We start from the raw sequence: 22441 nt of genomic DNA, 5'->3' as shown, positions 1-22441 counted from the left end.
TCAGTTGCAGAGCTCACACAGGCTCTGCAACTTCAGGCACATCCTCACATCCTGACCGGTGTTTGTAGGGAAGCTTTTGTCAGCAAAGATTAATTTCTGTCATTTGCAGTTTTCTACCTGAGCTACTTTGGAGCTTGAGCTGTCTGGGGAGAAGAAGAAAAGATGATAAAATTCTCAGTGTGTTGATCAGAAGAAAAGTCTCACTGGGTGTCCCACCATCACATCGCATTTTTTTACACTGGTGAATTCCAGAAGGAAGGTAAGAAACTGGGGGGGGAAAAGAAGAAGAAGAAAAAAAAAGCCACATTCAAATGAGGGTTTTAAAAATAAACCGCTATTTGGTCTTAATTAGTGCTGGTCCAGACCAGGCAGCCATTAGTGTGCTCGCACATGGAGCCGCGGTTAGTGCTTGCTAATGGACGAGACACCCCAGGACGGAGCTCCCGGCGCCTTGGAAGCCTCCAGATGGCTTCTGCTGCCTCTCTTTGTGGTTGGCCCACCGTGATGGATGTCTGAGCCCCAGCCCTGCTCTCCACCACACATCATTCGATTTGCTGCAGACGCGAGGCCGGAGGTCTTGGCGGAGCTCAGCGTGCCAGGAGAGGTCACCGCGTCTTTGAATCACGTCCTCTCGGAGCGCCAAGAAGTGACATCAAGCTTTGCCTCCTGCCACCCCTCAGTGTGGTGGGGACGCTGGGCAGAGAAGGGCTCCGCAGGGTGTATCTCTGGCTGCCATTGCCTGATTTATACCCGCTGTGTCAGACAGACGTTTACATAGGCTGGCATGGCTTTGTGCCTCTTCCCCGTTGGCAGCTGCATGCCAGCGTCCCCATGGAGCAGGGATGGGGGATGGTTGGAGACAGAGGGGAGGATGCTCAGCCCCCACACCACCTCACAGGCCCCTCGGAGCTCATCACCTGCTTGTACATGAGATGTGGGCGTTTCTTAGAACCGCACTGGGGAATAGACCTTATTCAATGAATGGCACGATAGACATGGTCAGGATGCAGACAACGGGACATTTGCCCCCCCAACATCACATACCCAACCCACCCCCCCACCTACAGCACTTTCTTCTGCTCCTGACCCTGCTCTGCTGGGCACAGCTGGTTCATGGATGAGGCAAACAAGCAGTGGCAGGCGGCTTGCAGAGCTCGGAGCAGCCAAAACACATGAGACAGACCTGGCTGCAGGGCAAGCAGCACCAAACAGGAGGCTGTGCACATCAAGGACCCCAGCCATCCTGTGAGGTGCCCTCCCCCCTTCCCAGCATTCTCTTAATGCAACTTAAAACAGTTGCTAACTGGTCATAATAACGCAACCCAGAGCATCTAACCATAGGGCAGGCCCCGTGCTGTGTTTCTCCCCACACCCACCTCTCATAGCCCAGACAGCAGTGCACGTGAACAGCCACCTGCCAAAACCTTTGGGGGCTCTGGAGCCAGCAGTTAATATTTATGGCAGCCTCCCTGCTGACACCTCTATTCAGCAGTGCTGGGTACTGTGGGGCTTGCAGGGCAGCACTGTGAGGCTCTCCATCCGAAATCACATGTTGTCCCATCACAGCTTCTTCACTCCATCACTGCTGCCCTTTGGGACCCTGGGTCAGCTCTGGGATGGGGCTGGCACTGCTCTTACTGTGAGGACTGGTGCATACAGCAATGTAGAAGGGAGGGGAAGGGGGCACGGGGAGAGATGCTCACTTGTCCTTGGCAGAGCAGCGCGCAGAACCAGCGAACACAGCAGCTCTGAGGGCAGAGGAAAGCACTGGCAGCTACAAATTACTAATCAATGTCGGGTAACAACAACAGCAGCTAATAATGAAGGGCTGATCAGCTTACTATGGCAGTAATTATTCCTGACACCAGCTCTCTGAAGGAGCATCCAGGCTTAGCATGCTGTCTACCATGATGATAAACCAAGATAACTAGAGAAATTTCATGCTGGAGAAAAGGAGGGGGAGAGAGAGAAGAGGGAGAAAAACTCAGCAATTAGCTAGACTAGTGGTGCTAATTACACTGTGAACAGTGTGCGGGCTTTGTCAGAGCTAACTTTGAGCCTTCCCCACGATGCTACTGAGGTACGTGAGTGCCAGCATGCCTCTCACACAGCAACGGTGACAAGCAGTTTTGGCAGCTGGTTTGTTTCTGAGAGCAGCAGAGCTGGCTGCTGCCTGCACCCAGCTCCACACCAGCCCTTTGCCACCACTGGTGCTTGGGGACAAGCTTCTCACTGCTGTATCATTTCTCTGGCGCTCCTCTGTATGCACTCCAACAGGTCCTGTCTCTCCTATACTGAGGACTCTACATCTGGATGCAGTGTTCCAGGTGAGGTCTCACCAGTGCAGAGCAGAGGAGCAGGATCACCTACCTCACCCTGCTGGCCATGCTGCTTTGGATACAACCTGGTATTTGGTTGGCTTTCTTAGCTGTGAAGGCACTCTGTTGCCTCATGTGCAGCTGCCATCCACCAGTACCTCCAAGTCCCTTTCATCACAGCTGTGCTCCATCCTTACATCCCCCAGCTTGTACTGATAATGGGGGCTGCCACAACCCAGGTGCAAGACCTTGTGCTTGGATTTATTGAACCTCATGAGGTTCACCTGTGCCCACTGCTCAGCCTGTCAAGGTCCCTCTGGATGGCATCCGGCCCCTCTCATGTGTCAACTGCACCCCACAGCTTGGTGTCATCAGCAAACTTGCTGTGGGTGTTCTCAATCCCACTGTCAGTGTCACTGATGAAGATGTTAAAGAGCACCCACCAGTCCTGGCACTGACTCCCAAGGGACACTGCTCATCACCAATCTCCATCTGAACATTGAGCCATTGACCACCTCTCCCCAGATATGGTCTCATAGCCAGTTTCTCTTCCATAGAACAGTCCACCCATCAAATCCATACCTTTCCCATTTGGATGTTATGGGGGACTTTACCCCTGCCCCTCCATTCCCCATCCCATTCCTCCATCTAGCATTCCCCATTCGATCTCCCTTCATCTCCACCATTTCCATTCCCCACCACTTTCCCCATTCAGAAACAAGAGATTGAAAGCCTTCATTTAATGATGTGACTGATGGGTGTGTGTTCAAAACACACCACCTCCATCCAGCAAGCTGTGGATACCATGTAAAACAGAGACCCCATCATTCCCACCCTCCAGATGAAAACAAGTGCCCACCAACACCCACAGCTTGGCAAAGGAAGACCTCCTAGAGGGACAGTGGTGTGAACATACATGCGCTACCCCCACACGCCGCTAGAACAGGTGAGAAAACCATGTAGCAGCCCCACAAGCGTGCTATCACACCTGCCTCCTTCACCCTCTTCTCACCCAAGCAGCCGTAAATAAAGCGCACAGCTTTCTCACACCCTTCATTCAGGAAGCTGCCAAATTGCTCTCTCAGCCCTATGCTCAGGGCATCCCAAATGTCCTAGCACGTCCCCACATCCACCTCCTACCCCTCTGCCCCCCCAGCACTGCCACGGCGCCCCAAATCCTATTACAGGGCAGTGCCAGGGGGCTGCAGCTCCAGCCCTTGCACAAACAAAATCCTATTACAACAGAGATCCTGATTCCAGCCTTTATTTACAGAAATTATTATTACAAGGGACCCTGAGGGAAATCATGGTTGTGGGCTTTATTCGCTGAATCCGTCATTGCGAGGGAAGAAGCCTCGTAAGACTTTGAGGCAGATAGCGAGATGTGAACTGCCTCTGAGTTACGTGTCAGGGAGCGGGGAGGGGAAGGAAAACACCAACCACAGCCTGAGCTGCTGCAGGAGGAGGCGAAGGGAAAGGCATGCATATTTCTTTTGTCCAGCCCAAGGCAATTTCCATCAGCAAGGTGCACTAAATCCTTTGTACCGCTTGATTAAATTACAGCTGACCTAAGCAGAGGCTCATTCTGCAAAAAGGAGCAGCCAAGCTTCAGCGCAGTCCGCAGGACAAAGGGCTGAACCCCGGCCGGGCAGCGGAGCAGCTCGGGGGGATGCTGGGAAGGGAAGGGTGCGGGGAGAAGCTGCGGAGCAGAGGCAGAGTTTTTGCTGTGGGCGTTGGGTGGATGGCAGAGCGCAAACGGCCGACAGCAGGGGGAATCGATCCCAGTTCTGATCTGGTGAGAGGTGTCGGCACCAGCACTGAATGCCAATGCCGGGCTGGAGCATCTGCCTTTGGGGGGAGAATACAGATGAGCAGGGGAGCAGAGTGCCGAGATGCCATATTTGAATGTGCAGAAATTCGTCGAGGTGTGAAATCCTAGGCACCATCCTGCTTGCAGCCCAGTGCTCAGAGCCCTCACGCACTGCTTTCACAGAATCATAGAATCACAGCATGGTTGGGCTGGAAAGGACACCAAAGCCCCCCCCAGTTCCCCTGCCATGGGCTGGCTGCCAACCAGCTCAGGCTGCCCGGGGCCCACCTGTGGCCTGGGGCACCTCCAGCTCTCTGTGCAACCTGGAACTTGGCTGGTACAGATCTAGGGTGGTTTAACCCAATGCAGGCTATGGATGCTCTGGAAGGTCCCACCAGCACAGCCTGGGGTTTGAAACCAGCAGGTCACCAGAATGTCTCTCCAGGAGATGCCTGGAGAAATGCATGGGGGTAACTTCAGCTGCTCAACTTCTGAAACTGGGGCCGCAGCCAAAACACTGCCTCCACCAGGAAGGCCATCAGCTTCTTCGCTTGGGCACAGTGCAGGGAAACAGGATGCTAGCCGCTGAGAGCTGTTTACCATCATGTCGAGGTGAATCTGGCCATGCAACCTCTTACCTGCATGCTCAGAACAGCTCTGTTCCAGCTTTCCATCTCCAGCCACACACAGTGGCGCAGACACACCAAAACAAATCACATGCAGGACGAAAAGCACCACCCCTGGGAAATCTGCATGCAAGGAAGGCTGAGAGCCTCCCCCCAAAACTTATACAGCACAAGGTTATTCAAATCCCTCTCCTGCCGAGACAGTCTCTTTCAATTTGCTCAGTGGAAGCATTTCACGCCTCACCTGCAGACTGCTTCCTGAAAGAGCAGGAACCATGGAAAAGTTTGAGCACAGCAGAAAGCCAGACCTGGAGCACGCCTCTTGTTTGCTGCTTCTCCCCCACTGAGCTGTGCAAGGAGCTTGCCATTAGCATACGAGCAGCAGAGAGCGGCCCCAAACTAAAGGAACAATGAGGGCTCTTTCTGCAAAGCAGTCGTGCTTTTTCTTCTTTTTACGGCACAATTGGAGGCTAAACTCACACTGAAATAACACTGCTGGGGATGAGTCAGTCTTTGCTTGTTGTCAGCTGGAATGAGGCTGAAATTGCGTCGCTTATCAGCTCTGAGCCAGCAGGGATGTGGCTGCGGGACCTGTGAGCCATGCTGGGGTTTGCTGAGCCCAAAACGGGGACATTCCCACTGCCCCAGTCATTGGCTTCATTCCTCCAGCATTGCTTCAGAACTTAAAACCAAGTTAAGCCACTGCTTGCAGAGACAGCGACTGCCTCTTGTAGCTGCCTATGGAGGAGAAAACTTGTTGGGGGTTCAAAGGCAATTTTAGCACCAAATTGTGACAAGTTCTTAATGTTTTCAAGCTGAGTCCTGCAGGTCAATGGATGTAGACTCACTGATCATAATCCTCTGAATAATCACGCCCAGCTCTTGGCTGGCTGCCTGCCTGACTCCAACCCTGCTTTAAAGTCAAGACCACATCTTACAGCTGCATTTTTTAGGTGGAAAATACTCCCTTACCCCAAAGCGGCAGAGCAGTGAGAGCAGGAGCAGGCACAAGAGCAGAGGGGGTGAATGTTCAAGGAGAGTCCTTTGGGTGAGAGATCATAGAATCATGGAATCGTTAAGGTTGGAGAAGACCTCTCAGATCACCGAGTCCAACTCCAACCCATCCCTACCATGCTCACATTCCTCAGTGCCACATCTCCATCGTTCCTCAGTACCTCCAGGGACAGTCACCCCACTACTTCCCTGGGCAGCCTGTGCCACTGCATTGCCACTTTTTTGGAGAACAAATGTTTCCTAATACTCAGCCTGAGCCTCCCCTGGCACAACTTGAGGCCATCACTTCTCGCCCCTCTCATCTCCCCGCAGCCCTTTGCCTGCAGGAGAGGTGCACGTGCCCCCGTGCCACATTCAGCCCCAACAGGCCATGACTCGACAGCACTTTCCTTCTGTAATTTGGAACGCATCAAGCTGTGTAATGCCAGCTCAGGCTCAGTGACTCACATCGGAGTGGGTATGTGAGAGATCACCTCTTCCCCAAATACATATAATTTCGGCTGACAGCTGTAATGGGCAGTGGAGGCCTGCTCTGTGTGCGAGATGTGGCCAGAGATCACTGCAGCCCCAGTGAGGAGCAGCTCTCTGCCTGGAATGCAAAGGGAACGGTTGGCATAGTGGTCTGTGCTTCAGGGAGCGTGAACCAGGCACAGTGAATCTGATAGAGGAGCTGCAGGTTTGTTTGATGATTTAATCGATACGATAATTATATTAATTCAGTGGTTTGATACAAAGCCACTTCCTTTCTATTTGATTTATTTGGGAGAACTTCATTTCAGAATTTTCATAGCTCTGATGGTCAAATACATTAGATAGAAAATGTGTTGATCCAGGGCTGGGCCACAGGACCAACACACCAAGAGAGAACATAGCAGAGATGCACCTACATCCTTTGGTTCCACCTGGTGATAGAAAGGAGCTGGCGTCAGGCATAGAGCTGTTTCCATTTACAGGGGAAGAAATATTGAAGTGCCTTCCTCCGGGAGGTACATTTTTGAGCTGAGTTGCTTTAACCTTGTTTCCTAAGGAAACCGCAGCCAGAGAAGCCAATTAGCAGCACCACCGCCCTTGCCCAAAGGCGCGATCACATGATGAGCACCATCCTCATTAGCGACAGCTCAGAGTGAGCCACTGCAAGAGGCTGATGTGGTGGTGGGAGCTGGGTTGTGCTGGACTGCAGGGTTCCCTGCCCAGGCAGTGCCAGAGGAGATGTGCTGTGGCAGCCCCATGCCATCCTCCTACCAGTAATCCCACAATGTCCCTGCGGGTCCCTCTGCAAGTAGCACCATCCCTCCTGCAAGGAAGAAAAGATTCCAGGTTAAAAAGATCTGGACAGCAGCTCCCGCTCCCACCCCGATCAATGAAGCTTGCTAATTAAAAGCAGTTGACCTGAGCAAAGAGAGGCTCAGAGGAGATTAGCCTGAGGGAGACGAGATTTAAGAATTAAATTACTTGACTGCTCTGTACCATATTATCCCATAACCCTGGCTCTCCCTCCTCCCACCTGCAGGTAACACACACACGTCTGACTTCCAGGTGACAGCCCAAACACAGCCAAGTGGCACCTCCTTTCTCCAGCATCAACGTAGAATCACAGAATCATTAACACTGGAAAAGACCACTGAGATCTCCAAGTCCAACTACCAAACCATTCCCACCATGCCCATGAACCATTTCTCTCAGTGCCACATCTCCACGTTCTCTGCCATGCCAACCAGCATGCACGCAACCCCATCCAGCACTCAGCAGATGGGCCCTCACTGATTTGTTTCCCCAGGCCTGGCACTACAGCACCCGATTAGCAAAAAGCAAACAGAGGGCTGTGCTCTTTGGAGACCTCTCACATCTTGTTTGCTGAGCAGCTCTGCTCACGTCAGCAGGAGCTGCAGAGCCTCTGGAAACGCTGCTAATAGGAGGGATGTAACGCTGCCTTGCTTCAGGAGAGCTGCCTGCGAACGTGGGGGTTTTTCCATACGAGAAGAAATTGTGGTGGGGATGTGAAACAGTGTCTCCTTCAAGCATAGAGATTTGAAGGCCTCCATCATCAAATGAGTGCACAGGAATTTGCCCAGGACATGTGCTATGTGCACAGAATGGTCCCAGGAGAAAAGAGCAGTTGCCTCACAGAACACTTGGGAGTTGGTGGCTGTTCCCTATATAGTCTTGGCACTCATTTTCTCCTAAAAATCACTGTGTTGGAGTTGAGGGGGCTAAGAGCAAGAAAAGAAGCCATGGCAATCTGCTTTGTGTAACTTATCTATCCGCCGCCCTATTCTCGCCGGCAACCCCTTTTCTCCAACCTTCAGAGCCAACTCAGCCTTCCTTCTATGGTTAGACTCTGCTTCTCACTGCCATGCAGCCTCCACCGACCTGCTGACTGTTTTCCATCCGGCAGGACTTGGACATGCCTGAAACTGCACTGAACATGAGAAAAAAGAAGTTTGTATTCCAACCCCCGAACCATAGTCACGTCCTGTTCCTGCCTCTTGTCCCCTGAAATAAACTGTTTGCAACAAACAGTTGCTCAGGATGCACCAGCAAGAGGTGCTGCTCAGGAATTAGGACTCTAAGACACGACTACCAGGAATAAAAAAGAAGGAAAAAAAAGACACCTACTTGCAAATGTCAACCAAAGAAAAAATAATTCAGGATGAGGAATGTAGGCGCAGCCGAGCTGCATCTCAGCAGGTCAGTAATCCATATCCCTCTTCAGAGGAGAGTGGTGTAGCAGTGCAGTAGCAGGGGTGCATTGCAGAGGTGTCCAAGATGCTGAGAGGCCATACAGCTTGCAAGGCACAGCTGTCCTATGGGGACATCATGTCTTACCCACTTACGTGGCTTAAGCTGCACGAGTAAAGGTGCCTGAGATGTTATCATGTACTGCCGTCAGAGTGTGAGCCCTAATTCCCCTGCTGCCACCCCCCTGTTGCCCCACCACTTTCATTACCGGGAGGGAGCCAATTGCAAAACCAACTACATTTTCTTCTGAAGGGAAGAAATTTCATCAGAAATGCAGAAAAACATCCTCATCTGACTTGTGAAGAAAGAGATTGCTTTAGAGGAAGCTCTTCTCATCAATGACCCCTCCCTCCTGCCCAAAGGCAAGAGAAACACGGGAAGACGTGAAGAGAAGCAGCACTGGGTAGTCCATCAGAGCAGGTTGCTGAGCCATCCCTTCCAGCTACCTGGCTGAAATTCAAATGTGGGATTAGCGTCTCTGGCACACTCTTAATAGGAGGCAAAGGAGAAAAAATGTAATGCTTCCTTCCGGCCTTTCAGATCTATGAACCTCTCCCAGGTAGCAGACGGTCTGGTCCATCAAAAGGAGACTAGAATCAGAAATTAGACCCATTTGTCAGATAAAACTTGCAGGTGGGAAGCACCAGGCTGAATTCCTATCAGGCAGGGATGCTGCAGAACGCCGTAGCAGCTGGGAGCCCCAGTTGGGTGAAGGTCAGGGCTGCTTGGCATTCAGCACAGTCACAGGCATCTCAGAAAACCAAAAAGAGCAAAGGACGAATGCTTGCCCTTGGCAGGCTCACTCCCCTCCAGCTGTGCATGATGGGCTTTGAAGGCTGGGAGCTCAGGGGGCTGGCTTTGGAGAAGCAGGGGGGGGAAATGGAGATAGGGCAGAAGAAAAAGCCAATCTTTAAAAAACAGAAAGTGTTTTCGTTCATCTTCTCTTTGGTCACCAAGGCAGCGCCAGCTGTGCCTCGCGTTCTGGGACTGAAAGAAAACTCTAGCTGGAGCTCCTGAGAATTGGAGGCACTTTCGTGCCTCCTTTACTCTGAATTACAGCTTACATAAAAATGAGGGTGGCAGGCCCTGAAGGTGCCCTTTAGCCATAAAATGGGAAAAGCATTGCAAAAGACAGACCTTGATGAAACACGTCCCCAAACAGGGACGCTCTGAGCATCCTGTGGGATTGGGGACAGCCATGCTGAAGTCATCCCAACAGCTCCGGACACTATGGGCACTGCTTTCAGCCCAGAGCCATCCAACTTGAGTGCGCTAAGGGGCTGGTGCCACTCTCAGATTTGGATACATCCCATCTCAACCATCAGATCCCTGCAAGAGAGGGTCTCTTCCACCTCCCGCATTGGACACGTACATGGACCAGCAGCTGGGAGCCTCTGACCAACCCCAGCACCCAACAAGCTGCCATCTGCACTGCAGCCTTTCTACAGATTTGTTAAGTTTGTGCCCTGATTGCGTGCCTCAGGCAGATGACAGTTGCTTTGTGTGGGACTTGGAGGGGGGAAATTTTACGGCTTGGCTGCTGCCAACGCACAGATGTTACTGGCTGGGTCACGGCAAGGTGCTAAAGGCCTTCAGAACAGTTGCAAAGCATTAATTACGTTCCCACAGCTGTTCTTTAACCCTCACACCCTCCTTTCTTCCAGGGGCTGCCAGAATAACAACTGTGAACGGGAAATCAAAGCAGGAGGTTGTGAAGGCAAGCAAAGCGGAGACGATAAAGGTTATGAGAAACGGCGCTCCGAAAATAGGCCTTTTTTTAAAGCTGTTTGTCCCTGCCATTTTCTCAAACGCCTCCTCCTCCTCTCCCACTTGGTGCAGTGCTCCATTCCAACAGCACCCAAGGAGCAAGGAAATGTGCATGCAAACCCAAAGCATCCCAAGGGAGGTTTCCTGTGGGCTTGGACGTGCTTGGGTTCCCAAGGCCAAAGGGAACGAACGAACGGTCATGGGTTGCTCACCCCTGCACCCACGACAAACTCAGGCACCCCTGGGCATGGCATAAGTGGGATGCAGTGGTGACGCAGCAATTAGCCGCATCCCCAATACCAGGCACCAAAAGAGCTTCTCCATCCCCCTTCTCCCTCCTCCTTCTCCTTGCTCTCAGTCAAATGGAGCAGAACTCCTTTCAAGACTTGCAGATGTTGTGCTTCTGAATCATCTGGTCGCATGGCTTGTGCTGGTGAGAGGAAACATGATTGCTTCTGGAACCCTTTGTGCTGCAGCTCCCTGCACAATGAGCTCCCGCGCATTTTCAGGCTAAATAACTTTTTATGTTAGAAATGAAGTCAGGGGAAGGAAAAAAAAACACAGCCACAACAACGGCAAGCAAACAAGCAGTGACTGAAACGACGTGAGAGCGTGCAGAAAAAGCAACCGTCGTGCCTGCTCATCCTCTCTACTGCAGCATCTTCCAGCACCTTCCAGGTTTACAGAAACAGAAAAGCAGAAGATGACAAGCTCTGCCTGACATCTCCTGGGCTTCGTCAGCAGGAGATGGCAACCACTCAGCACTGTCTCAACCCTGATCTTCTGTTTAATGGGCTCAGACAGCTGCCCATCCCCTCGTCTGCTGCTGGCACCCATTTCAGCTCCACCACAATCTTTGGAGCTATGGTAACTGTACAAGTCTAATGTACAGACCACAGAAAGGGATCTGTGATGGTATTACACACCCTGGGGCCATGGAACACCACCCCAGCCCACCCCTCTTCTCTGTCTGTGCCCTTCACACCGCATAGACACAGCATCCCACCAGGACAGACCCACAGCCAGACAACACCAGGAAGAAGGCTTTCCTGGACCAGACTGCATTAGGCACCTCTGGAAACTCCCATAGTGCTTCAATATCATGGAAAGAGACAACACTTCCATCTGCCTAATAGAATTCTTCAGCCACACGCAGTCACGTAGCCAAAGCCAGTGACTTCAGAGCAATGCTCAGCCAAGACTTTTGTTTTCAGCAGAATAATTTAATACCTCACTCTACAGAGCACTTTCGCCTCCAGATATCCGAACGGTTCAGAAAGACAGGGTCGGCTCTTCCAGCAAAACAAAAACCACAAAACAAATCAGCAGCACAACTCGCATCACCTCTGATCCAGGAGCAGCAGCTCCTACTTGCCCGCACCCACTGTCCCAGCACGGGCGGCTCCTGCAGCAGCTCTCCTCTGATCTCCCTGCTTCTTCTCCCTAGCGCTTTTTTATTTATTTTTTTTTTTTTTAAATCATTTTCTGCCTCCCAGTTGAAGTTTCTTAAATTTCACAGAGGGGCTGACATGTTCTGATGAAGACGATCCCATCAGTGTTATTGTCTGGCTGCCAGCTCCTGGGAAACAGGCGAGGCACGAGGGTGGTTGCTGTTTTTAACCAGAGGCCACGTCTGACTCGAGCATTCGGGAAGCTAATGCACACCGTGCAGTGGGAGGGAGGGATTGGAAAAGCAAACACAAAGCTTTATTTTTATATTTCATTCTTTCTATAAGAAAAATAAGCCAGGGACATGAAGGGGAGTGAGGGGAGTCAGGGGGTTGTTTAAATGCAGGATGAGAGCCTTGGGGCTGGAGCAGCTTGCTGGGCATCCTGGATTGCCCTGGGTCTCCAGGGTTGAGATGGCACGGACTTGCTATTAGAAAGGAGACAGACAGCTTAGCAGGGCCTGTTGTGATAAGACAAGGGGAAATGGGTTCAAAGTAAAGGAAGGAGATTTAGACTGGATAGAAGGAAGAAGCTGTCTAACAATAAGGGCAGTGTGGCACAGGCTGCCCAGAGAGGTGGTGGTGCCCCATCCCTGCAGACAGCCAAGGTCAGGCTGGATGGGCTCTGAGCGCTGATGGAGCTGTGGATGCCCCTGCTCAGTGCAGGCAGCGGGACCAGATGGCCTTTAAGAGTCCCTTTCTACTCAATTCTATGGTTCTACTCCTCTGCACATCCAGGGAGGGTCTATGCAATGGGGTTCCTGCTCCCCAGGCTGCCCACAGCCCTTGGGGTGCACTGCCAGTCACATCTAGAAAAAATGGACAGGATGAGCACATCTGATGCTAATCCCCTTGAAGCAGCAGAGAAAAGGTTAAAAAAGGAGATTTATAGGCATATATCTTTGCCAGAACTACCAGGTGATCATGTGTACACATTTCTCTACTCTAAGACCTAATTTTCCACCATTTCCCTTGATTTGCTGTTCCTTTTCTCCCATTTCCTTGATTTAGGGCCCAATTATTTCTTGTCCTCTTGCCAGTGAAACAAAATATTTCATAAGCACTCCTGCCGCCTCTTCGCACTCTGTTCCTCCTCTGGATGCAGGTCTCAATGCCTGACTCATGCCTCATGTTCTGCAAAATTTAGAGTATTTTAGTGAACACCTAACGATAATTTTACCATTTTTCACAGTGATGCAAATGGGCTTTGGCACCGACCAGCTCAGCGCTGAAATCCAAGCAAGCCCGTGTCTGCCTGCAGCTCTGGCAGGGCTCTGCAAAGCAGTCCTTGGGGATCATCACCTGGGAACAGTTACCTCCAGGTGAAGCCATTTGCATCCCTTGCTGCAGGCAGGCTTGTTGATGTAACTGCTGGTACAGGGAGAAGACAGACAGGTAAACTTTACAGCTCCCCCAGCAGCACTCCTGAGCAGTATGCAAGTCCAAGCGGGACTGCCACCCCAACACGAGTAGGCCCAGGGTATGGTCCTTGTATACAGAGAACAAATTCTACCCTCATTAAAAAGAGTCATAGGGAATAAGGAAAGGACAATGCCTGTCCCCAGCAGGCCCTCAGTCTGCTCTTCCAGGTACAGTCAGATCTGCCAAGTGGTCCATCACTGGCCACACTAGAAGACAGACTGATAGATGCCTGTGCACTGGGCATCAGCCCTTGGGAACAGCTCCAGGCAAACACTCTCTTCTCCCCTTGGAGCAATGGTTTTACAACAGCTTTCCATCCTTCCTCCTCCCCCTGCCTAGGCCCGCACAATCACGGTATATAGCATTTCTATAGCATCCTCCTACCAGTCCCCATAATCATTTCCAAACCTGTCACAATACAGCACAACCATGAAAAAGACAGTTAAAATGCTATTTCAACACCAGCAACCTTTCTCAGGAAGATATATTTGTGAAGTTTTGTGAGCTTGGGGAACGACTGCACAGATCAGAGGTTCCCCAGCCTGTGAGTGAGGAGAAAAAGCTGTTTTCCCTGAATCTAGCATAGCAGGGACTCAAAGCTGAATCTGCTCTATCCTGAACTCATGCCTCATGCCCCAGCTTCAGTCTCTCTCACAGCCAGTGTGTCTTTCATGCAAGCATATCCAGTGAGGGCATCTCCAGGGAATGAGCTGCCCAAGGAGGTGGTGGGATCACCGTCCCTGGAGGTGTTACAGAACTGTGGAGATGTGGCACTGAGGGACGTGAGCATGGTTGTTAGGTTGGACTTGGGGATCTTAGTGGCCTTTCCAACCTCAGTGATTCTGTGATCCTATGAAAGATGCTAAGCAGTTGGAGAAGAGGATATAGGGATGGAATGGGAAGAGTTTCTCCATGGCAAATGCTCCTAGTTATTTCATGCTATGTCTGCTTCTCATCCAAACAGAAAATTGTCACAGCATGGGATTGTTTCCAGAAGAGGTGTTGGAAACTTGGCTCCATGTTTCACCGCCACTGATGGGGTCAAGAGAGACGGACACGCTGAGAGACACACAGCCCTGGCAGTAACCAGACCTTAAAACATAATGGGAAGCCCTGGAAAGACTAAAACCAAATTCTCACCCTCCACAGCAGAGTCTAGCCTTAGCACCCAGCAAGCTGCTGACAGCTCATTCACACCTTGCACACAGCCTGGAAGAGGAGTTAAGCTGGACAATGCTGTTTAGCCACACTACATTTCTTGCTGCTCAGTTATGAGATTGGGTAACCTCTCCAAATAGCTTTGCAAAATATTTGATCACTAAATGCCATGAGAGAGAGATTGCTTGCTCTGTTAACACAAGAAAGGACTGATGTCCCTTTCCAAAACATGGTATGATCAGCTCTGCCAACTGTGTTGGCCTGGCATCCACTAGATTAATGTCAGTTTTAATTTCTCATGTGACTGGCTGGCTGGAAGCATCCCTTGCAGGTGGTGCTGGCTCACCCTAAGCACCCTGCTCTCTGCAGGGCCAGTCTTGTGCAGCAGACCAGCTTTCCTTCAAGGTGCTGTCAGCCTGGCGCAGACTGCATGGTCCCGTAGAGCCAGCATGTGACAGCTCATGTTCCCAGCAAGTACCAGCACAGGGCTCAGCAGCCCTGAGAAGTACTGGAAATGGCAAAAGCTGGCCATCAGGGTAGTTTTATACCAGATGCAGGTATTTGGGGTTGTAAAGTGTATGGAAAGGTAAACATACTTCTTCCCCAGAGGAAAGGAGATAAGTGTGTAGTCAGGTGTTCACAGCCCAAGGCGATGCAAGTGCAATGTCCTCAGTGACAGACAACAGAAGTAGGGACAGCAGAGTGCACGGCTCACAGACAGCACACCTGGCCTGCCAACATGCCATCCTACCCAAACCACCTCTGGCAAGCCCACCGCAGATCCTTTACAGCCTCTCCCAGCAGGCTGTGGGCTGAGATGCTCATTAGAGCCCTGACCCTGAGCAAATGACGACTCGTGGGATAACAAGACTACTACAGGGAAGCTGTGCAGGGGCTCTGCGTGGTTATTCTGCTACTGAAAGAAACCTCCCCCGTCTGATTTGATCATTACTTGAGCCCAGGAAGGAACTGTGTTTGGTCCTTGGAGAGCTCACTAAGTTAGTATTTCGGCAGGAAACGGGTGCCTGTGCACCAGAATCTAAATATAGCTTTGAAAAATAAAACCAAGCTCCACTCCATCTGATCAAGAGAAAAGTCTTCAGAGGGTAAACCAAGACAGGAGTCCTTGTGCAGATTTATGATGCTTCTGAATAACAACTTGGAGAGGTCTGAACCAAATCCATCCCTTGAGTGGTAGTGCAACTACATAACCCCAAAGTCCAGCTATAACTTCCTTTGCTGCCTGCCAAAATTCATGAAGAGGATAGGAAAGGTCCCTTAATGAACTTCACCAGTGACTCAGATGACCAGACACAGCATACTGTGTGTAAGTTCGCAGAAGATACAAGGCGGGGAGGAACGGCCAGCAGAGCAGATGGTTGTGCTGCCCTTTGCAGGGACCTCAGCAGGCTGGAGAGATGGGCAGATGGGAATCTCATGAAGAGAAAGCCCTGAATGTGGGCAAGTGCAACTGCATGCACAGGGAAGAGGGAGCAAAGACAAGGGAGCCAGACCTATCTCAGCAGTCCAAATTAAACACAAGAAATTTTGTTTAAATATATAAGAACTCCTTGAACACTTGATGCCAGAGCAGCACCCATCCTTGGAGGTACTCAAAGTCTCTCTCCCTGAAGACAACCCAATGCTTTTGTGGTCCCAGGCAGCCAGCTCCATCTGACCCAACTGTGAGCAAGAAGGTCAGAAAAGATGAGCTCCCTCCAACCCCAGCTGCTCTGCAATTGGACACAGAATTCATTGTACTCTTTTTATGAGGCAGGTAATGCATTGAGAGCCACAGCACATCTTCTGCCCCCTGTCCCCCCCTCACTGATTTCTAGCAAAGAGCTGGATTCCAAGAGCTCTGGCACTTTTCCAAAAGAAGCTGTTAAAAAGTACTTACAGGCTTCAAACCTTGGGAAAGAAGACGTTAGTCAGATCAGTTTTTCCATTCATCTACGGGATGGGACGAGATCATAAGAGCAGGGACAACAGAAATCCTACAACACGCAGCTCTTCAAATGCTAAAACATCTCTGCAAGACTGAGGAAAAAAAAAATAAAGAAACAACATGAGAGAGAGAGATGAAACTTGGTTTACTGGACCCTCCTAATGGAGCTCTAGTGCCTAGGATCAAAGATTACTTGATTAAAATCCAATTTCAAAGCTTATTAACTTTTGAATGAGAAATGCTGCTATGCGAGCTAACTCGGGCAGGCTATTTCTGGCTTGGTAGAAGTGAATGGTAGAGAAAAACAGCTCTTTGCTTATCAGCATCTAGCTTAGTCCCAGACACAGCAGGAGAACTCAAGATGGCCTTTAAGGTCTCTTCCAACTCCAATGATTCTATGATCCCATTCCCTCATGAGCTGACCCCAGTACTCCCAGCAGAGCCCCCCCAGCCCTTTTGCATCCAACCCCAAATAGCTGCAGGACCACCCACTGGCACAGCAAAGCCATCTGTCCCTAGTTCAACTAGGTGTTTTTTTTTTCTGTAGGTATGAAAAAACGGGGTTTTACCACTTGTAGGGTTGAAAGAGGCAGGAGCAGTACTGACTTCTGGAGGATGAACACTGAGGGGTTCTGTTGGCTGTTGCTGGTCCAGAGCATCCTCCCTGCTCACTGATGGGATCCATTCCATAGGATTCCCGCTGACGAGGCCAGTCCTCAGACTTCTTTACTGTGAGATGGGACAGCAGTGGAACAGGTTGCCCAGAAAGGTGATGGAGTCTTCTTCTCTGGTGACATTCAAGCCCCAACTGGGCGCTTTCCTATGTGACCTACTGTAGGGAACTGCTTTAGCAGCAGGATTGGACTGGAAGATCTCCAGAGGTCCCTTCCAACCCCGTGATTCTGTGGTTCAGAACAAGAAACGTATTATTCCTACATGCAGCACTGTAATGGCTGAGCAAGGACTCAAGGTCTGCATCCCATAGCGCATGGTGCCTCTGGGGAAGGGAGCACCTTGGGCAGCACAACCCAAAATCTATCTCCAGCTCCAGCAAATAGACAGGTGAGAGCAGCCGCCCTCTTCATATAACAACAGAGAGAAAAGGGTAGAGTACAAGCCAAGAGGAAGAAGGCCACAGCCCCATACATTAACACCAAACGCTCGAGTCCTTAATTTGTTTCATCCTGTAGTCACCAGAATGTAAACACCACTCCCAGTCCTACTTCTGCATTTATTTTTACAGCTGCAGGTACTGTAATCACTGTGCTAGCGATGCTTTAGTTGCTATTACAAATACACAAACTCACATCCATGTGCAGGCACGCATACACACACGCTCACTCCCCTCCCTCTTGAGAAATGGGCCCGTTCCGCTTTCTTCTGCTACTGATAAAATATTGATTAGGGAATTTGAAAATTTGAAATGATTTAGGAGTCCCTGGATGGGAAACGTAATGTACTGTGCCGGTCGCATTATGAGCCATCCATCACCTGTCAGCAAGCAGCAAGAAAGTGACAGAATCAATACAAACGTGTCTGAAGATGGGTTTAACTCATTTCCCTTCCCCCTTGGGTAATGACTGGAGCATCCCAGCCCGAGGACAAGGGAGGTTTGGGAAGCAGCACGAGGCCAACCTCCATCCACCTGGAGTGCAAAGAAGTCTGTCCCTAAAGCCTGCCGCTGCTGGTAAACATTGCCAGCTCCTGTTTCTCTCAGCACACGAATGCTGTGCCCTGTGACATCCTCCCAGAGACTCACACAGCACCATTCTGCTGCAGGAGGGAGCAGGCTGGGCAGTGCCAAGGTGTGAAGCCCTGCCTTGCTTCCCTAACCCGTTGCTGCCCATTGCCTCCCTACAGACATCTCAGCATCACCATCCTTCCTGCACAGCTCACCTGCAGGCAGCACTCAGTTCATTACATCATGCAGCTTGTGTCTGCTGTTCTTTCTAGGTTCAAGAACCCCTTAAAATAAAGAAGGGAGTGGGAAAAAAAAAAAAAATATATATATATATATATATATAATCCATCTGTAGGGTGATATATTGTGCTCCTATACTTTGCAGATGGATTCAATTGGCCTGTGATCCTATTTTGCAGATTCTCTCAGAGCACCATAATTCATCCTGCAGGATATTTCAAATAAGACTGGACAAAGAATGGGAGGAATGACAGAAGCAGAGCATCCTGCCATGCGGGCATGGTGACCAGGCAGGCCATTGCTCATGCATTATTAGAGCTAATTATTCAGAGGGCACACCGCAGGAGGTGATAAAGGCACAAGGGCAGCTCAAACGAGCCCAATGGAGCAGCCTGATCTCAGAGAGCCTGCTCTCGAAAGCACTTCTCAGCTCCTGCCTGCTCACCGTGGGCAAAAACAAGTGCTGGCCATGTAGCATGCATGGGCAGCCTGATCTGGTGCCTGAATAAGTGGTTCGTAACCAGCCTGGAGCAGGGAATTGGAGCTGGATGGTCTTTGAGGTCCCTTCCAAGACAGCCATTCTGTGATGCTACAATTCTTTCTGTGAGGGTGAAACTTCAGTCTTCAGCCAGTGCCAAAGCACCAAAATTGCATTAGGTTTAGTCCTCCTAATGTGAGCAGTGGGAGCCAGAATAGTGCAACAGCCTGGCCCTATCATTGCTGCTGGTGCTAAAGCTTCTTACAGAAAAAGAAATCTCATTTATTTTGCCTTTAGTTCCATTATTTAATAGACTGCAAAACCCTTAACATGAGAGTGAGTTACTGCATCTGTGCAATTTACTCCAGATACGTCCCTTCTACCTTACCATCCCTAATAGACTCTATAAATGGCTTCCAAATCCAGCAGAAGTGGTCTATTTGCTGCCTAGTATACCATGTAATCTTTTGCAGAGGTAGTATTGATCTTGTTAAACCTGCAGCCATTGAGTCCTCAAATGCATCTCATCTTTTGCTTTCTACAGCAGAGCTCCTCTTCTGGCCGCATAGCAAGGCTCATGTGAGAGCAGCAGCCTACCTTGACCTGCAGACACGATGGTCACCGGGTTTCTGAAAACAATTTAATCGTCAGTAGAGCCATGGCTGCAAGGGATGCAGTCAGAAGCAATACCCAGTCTTGGGAAGAAATGTCTGAGTCATTTTAACTGTCAGGGATAGAAATTAAGGACTAATTCAGCCCATAACAGGTGCTGAATGCTGAGCCCAGGAGCAGTTTTGCTCGTGGCTAATGGACTTTCATAGTAAGGCTGGCTCATAGCTCACAGCTCTAAGATGCTCACAAGATTCACCTTGCTGTGGCCTTGCCAAACTTTCCTCATTGACAAAAGGAGAAAGTTGTGCTGTTATTTGCACAGTCTCTCCAAACTGCTCTAGGTGAGGCATCTTAGAATCATTGGACTATTGGAAAAGACCTCTCAGATCACCAAGCCCAACCCCAGCCCATCTCCACTCCATGGTTCTTCAACACCTCCAGGAATGGTGACCCCTCCACCTTCCTGGGCAGCATGTGCCAAAACTTGTAACCATCCATCCCAGCATTACTTGCTCCTCAGCAGAACAGAAGATGAAGGGACAGCCCAGGATCCAGTCTAGGATCTTCCCTTCTGGAAAACAAGATAGAGGAGCAGAGTCAAGTCTAGACAGAAAGTTAGCACTGATGCGCTCAGATCCATTACCAGCATCCAGAGGACAGATGGCAGCTCTGCAGTGCAATGTTGGGACCATGACTAGTGTCTTTCTCATAGACAGGGCTCTCATGCTGCCAGCTTCCATCAATAACCAAGGGAGGCGGTGATAAGCAACAGCTGCCTGGCCCAGAGGCGCTGGGGTGCCAAGTGGAAAGAAGAGAGATGTGGTTCTCACCCTCTGACATCCACACTGCCCCAGTTGTGTCAGTGCTGCTCCTCAGCCCATCTGTCATGGGGCTGCTTCCTTCTGGGGTGAGGGACCGGCAAAGGTTGCTGCATACACTGGACAATTTATCTTCTTGGGTTGTTGGGACAACAGGCCTGACAGTCCCATCCGTTATCCCACAAAGCTGAACTCAAACACACACTCAAAGAGAGGGGCAGGGAACAACTGCAGGGACCAGGGAAGCACTATAAGCTGTGTGGTTCCCAGCTCCTGTAGCCTTGGGGAAAGGCAAAGTAGCAACATCACCTGAGCACTGAAATCCCTGCAGGAATTATGGAGGTGTAAGCCCCAGAAACAGAACATTTTGCTCATCACCTGCCATCCTATCTTACCATATCTAGATGGTGCCCACATGTCCTGGATGCAGTGCTTCAGGACCCACAACCCAGAGAAGAACAAGCTTGTACGATGGCTGCTCCAAAAGTGATGCCTTCTATTTTATTTTTCCAGCTCACAATGTCAGAGGCAGATCATAGTGCAACAGCAGTAGAGGTTGAAACATTCCACCAATATCCCACTACATGTTGTTGTGCTCTTCTTATCTACTGTAGTTTCCATGGAAATAAATAGAAGGCATGATCTGGCTACTCACTGTGACCCACAGCTGCCCAGAGCAGGAACTCAGGATGGTGAAGCACTGGAACAGAGACACGGTAGTGCCCCATCCCTACAGACATCAAAGTCAGGGTGGATGGGCTCTGAGCTCTGATGGAGCTGAGTTTCCCTGTTCAGTGCAGGGAGTGGGACCAGATGGCTATTAATGGTCACTTCCAACTCAAACAATGCTGTAACTATGATTCCAGGTACCACCATTCCCAGGAGCCATCTCAGGACACAGCCAGGAGACAGACACCTGTCTGATACAGCCTGTCATAGGTGGGGAGGAGGGGAGACAGCTCTTCAGGCAAATCATTTCATCTGCCTCGAGAAAACAGGCTGTTAAAATGATGGAAAGAGATGGGTTGTTTGAGCAGTCTCAGAGCTGCTTTCAGAGAAGGCTTCCACGTAGGAACATTGATTGCAAATACTTATTAACTGCTCCTTCATTTTCAAAGAGACTTGATGCATATGTTTACATATTTTGATACGTTTTTATTAATCCTACTTACTGTTTAATTCCCTGCCCTGCCCAGAAGAACTGTCACCAAGCAACCCACACGCAGCTGCAACTTCTGCAAGGCAGGCGTGGGTGCAAGAAGAAACGTAAGCGTCTGCACCAAGGAACACTTCTTCAGCTTGAGCTGAAAGGGCTGTTTGGATCACAGCCTCCCAAAAAGAGGGTCTTCCTGCAGAGCATTGGGTCACCCACCTCTTGGGGCTGTGTTCAGGTCCCCTGACAAGAGTTACCTGCCACGACATAATCAAATTCCCTTTTAAAGGCTCATTATATTTCTGGTCTCCTCACATCCTAGGACAACAAGTTGCAACAGCTGAGTTACTTCTCCCAAACACACACAGCTCTGTGATGCAGTTCAATTCAAACCCACATTGCTCCAAACCCGCATGGAGACTGAAGTTTTCAGCAGGCAGCCCCAGCTCCTTGCACTGCAGGAAACAACAAACCATTGCTTCCTAATCACCTCCTCAGCACTGCTTAGAACTGTGTAGGTCTCTCACCACTCCATCTTTTCCAGACTGCTGCATCCTAATCTGGTTCATCCTCATGAGGAAGCTGCAAGGCACCGCAGCAGGATGCAAGCTCTCCTCTTGGAGCCTCTCCTCCCACGACATACCTGAAGGTCTGTTTGTTTTAAGCAGGGCTTTAGGGCAGGGAAGTAAGAAGTAGAGACATGATGCTAAGGATGGAGGAGGATCCCAATCTCTCTTGCATGACTGTTAGGTGCAGTCCCAACCCAACACCCACAGTGCTCACCTTGCCCTACAGCAGATCATCCCAGTGACCAGCAGAGCTCACCCACCCACGCAAAGCTCTCAGTCAGAAGGGCTCTACCACAGAGAAAATAGCAGCAGGCCTTTCTGCATGCACAGAGCTCATCCCTCCCTCATTGCAACCATGCAATCCCAGGGGCCTTAATTAACGGGCATGCCTTCTCACTGGGAGCCACGTTGCCGGAACATTTACATGTTAAACTCCTTTGGACAAGTTCACAGGCGGGCAGCTAATCCTCTCCCTGGTCTCAATGTCACATCAATCTCCTGTTGGAAGCCGAGCTCTCACCATCAGGGGTTTTAAACTAATGAGATGCACTGAGGCCTTCCACTCTGGGAATAGCAGATGCAGTGGGATTCAATTTCACTTGATTTTCATGTGTTTTTCTCTTTGTAATTAACACCAGCC

General features: G+C 50.3%; 1 long non-coding RNA gene across 1 annotated transcript; it reads right to left on the bottom strand.

The window, feature by feature from the left end:
* Positions 1-3612: 3612 nt before the first annotated feature.
* On the bottom strand, positions 3613-18181 carry LOC128072548 (uncharacterized). Its single transcript, XR_008202340.1, has 3 exons — positions 16820-18181; positions 16203-16342; positions 3613-7062 (listed from the first exon to the last, which is right to left on the bottom strand). It is a non-coding gene; the product is annotated as an uncharacterized LOC128072548 (long non-coding RNA).
* Between the last annotated feature and the right edge of the window lie 4260 nt (positions 18182-22441).

The sequence above is a fragment of the Tympanuchus pallidicinctus genome, unplaced genomic scaffold (assembly GCF_026119805.1).
Source record: "Tympanuchus pallidicinctus isolate F22 unplaced genomic scaffold, pur_lepc_1.0 scaffold7, whole genome shotgun sequence".
Lineage (NCBI taxonomy): Eukaryota > Metazoa > Chordata > Aves > Galliformes > Phasianidae > Tympanuchus > Tympanuchus pallidicinctus.
This window is presented reverse-complemented; position numbering and strand designations above follow the sequence as displayed.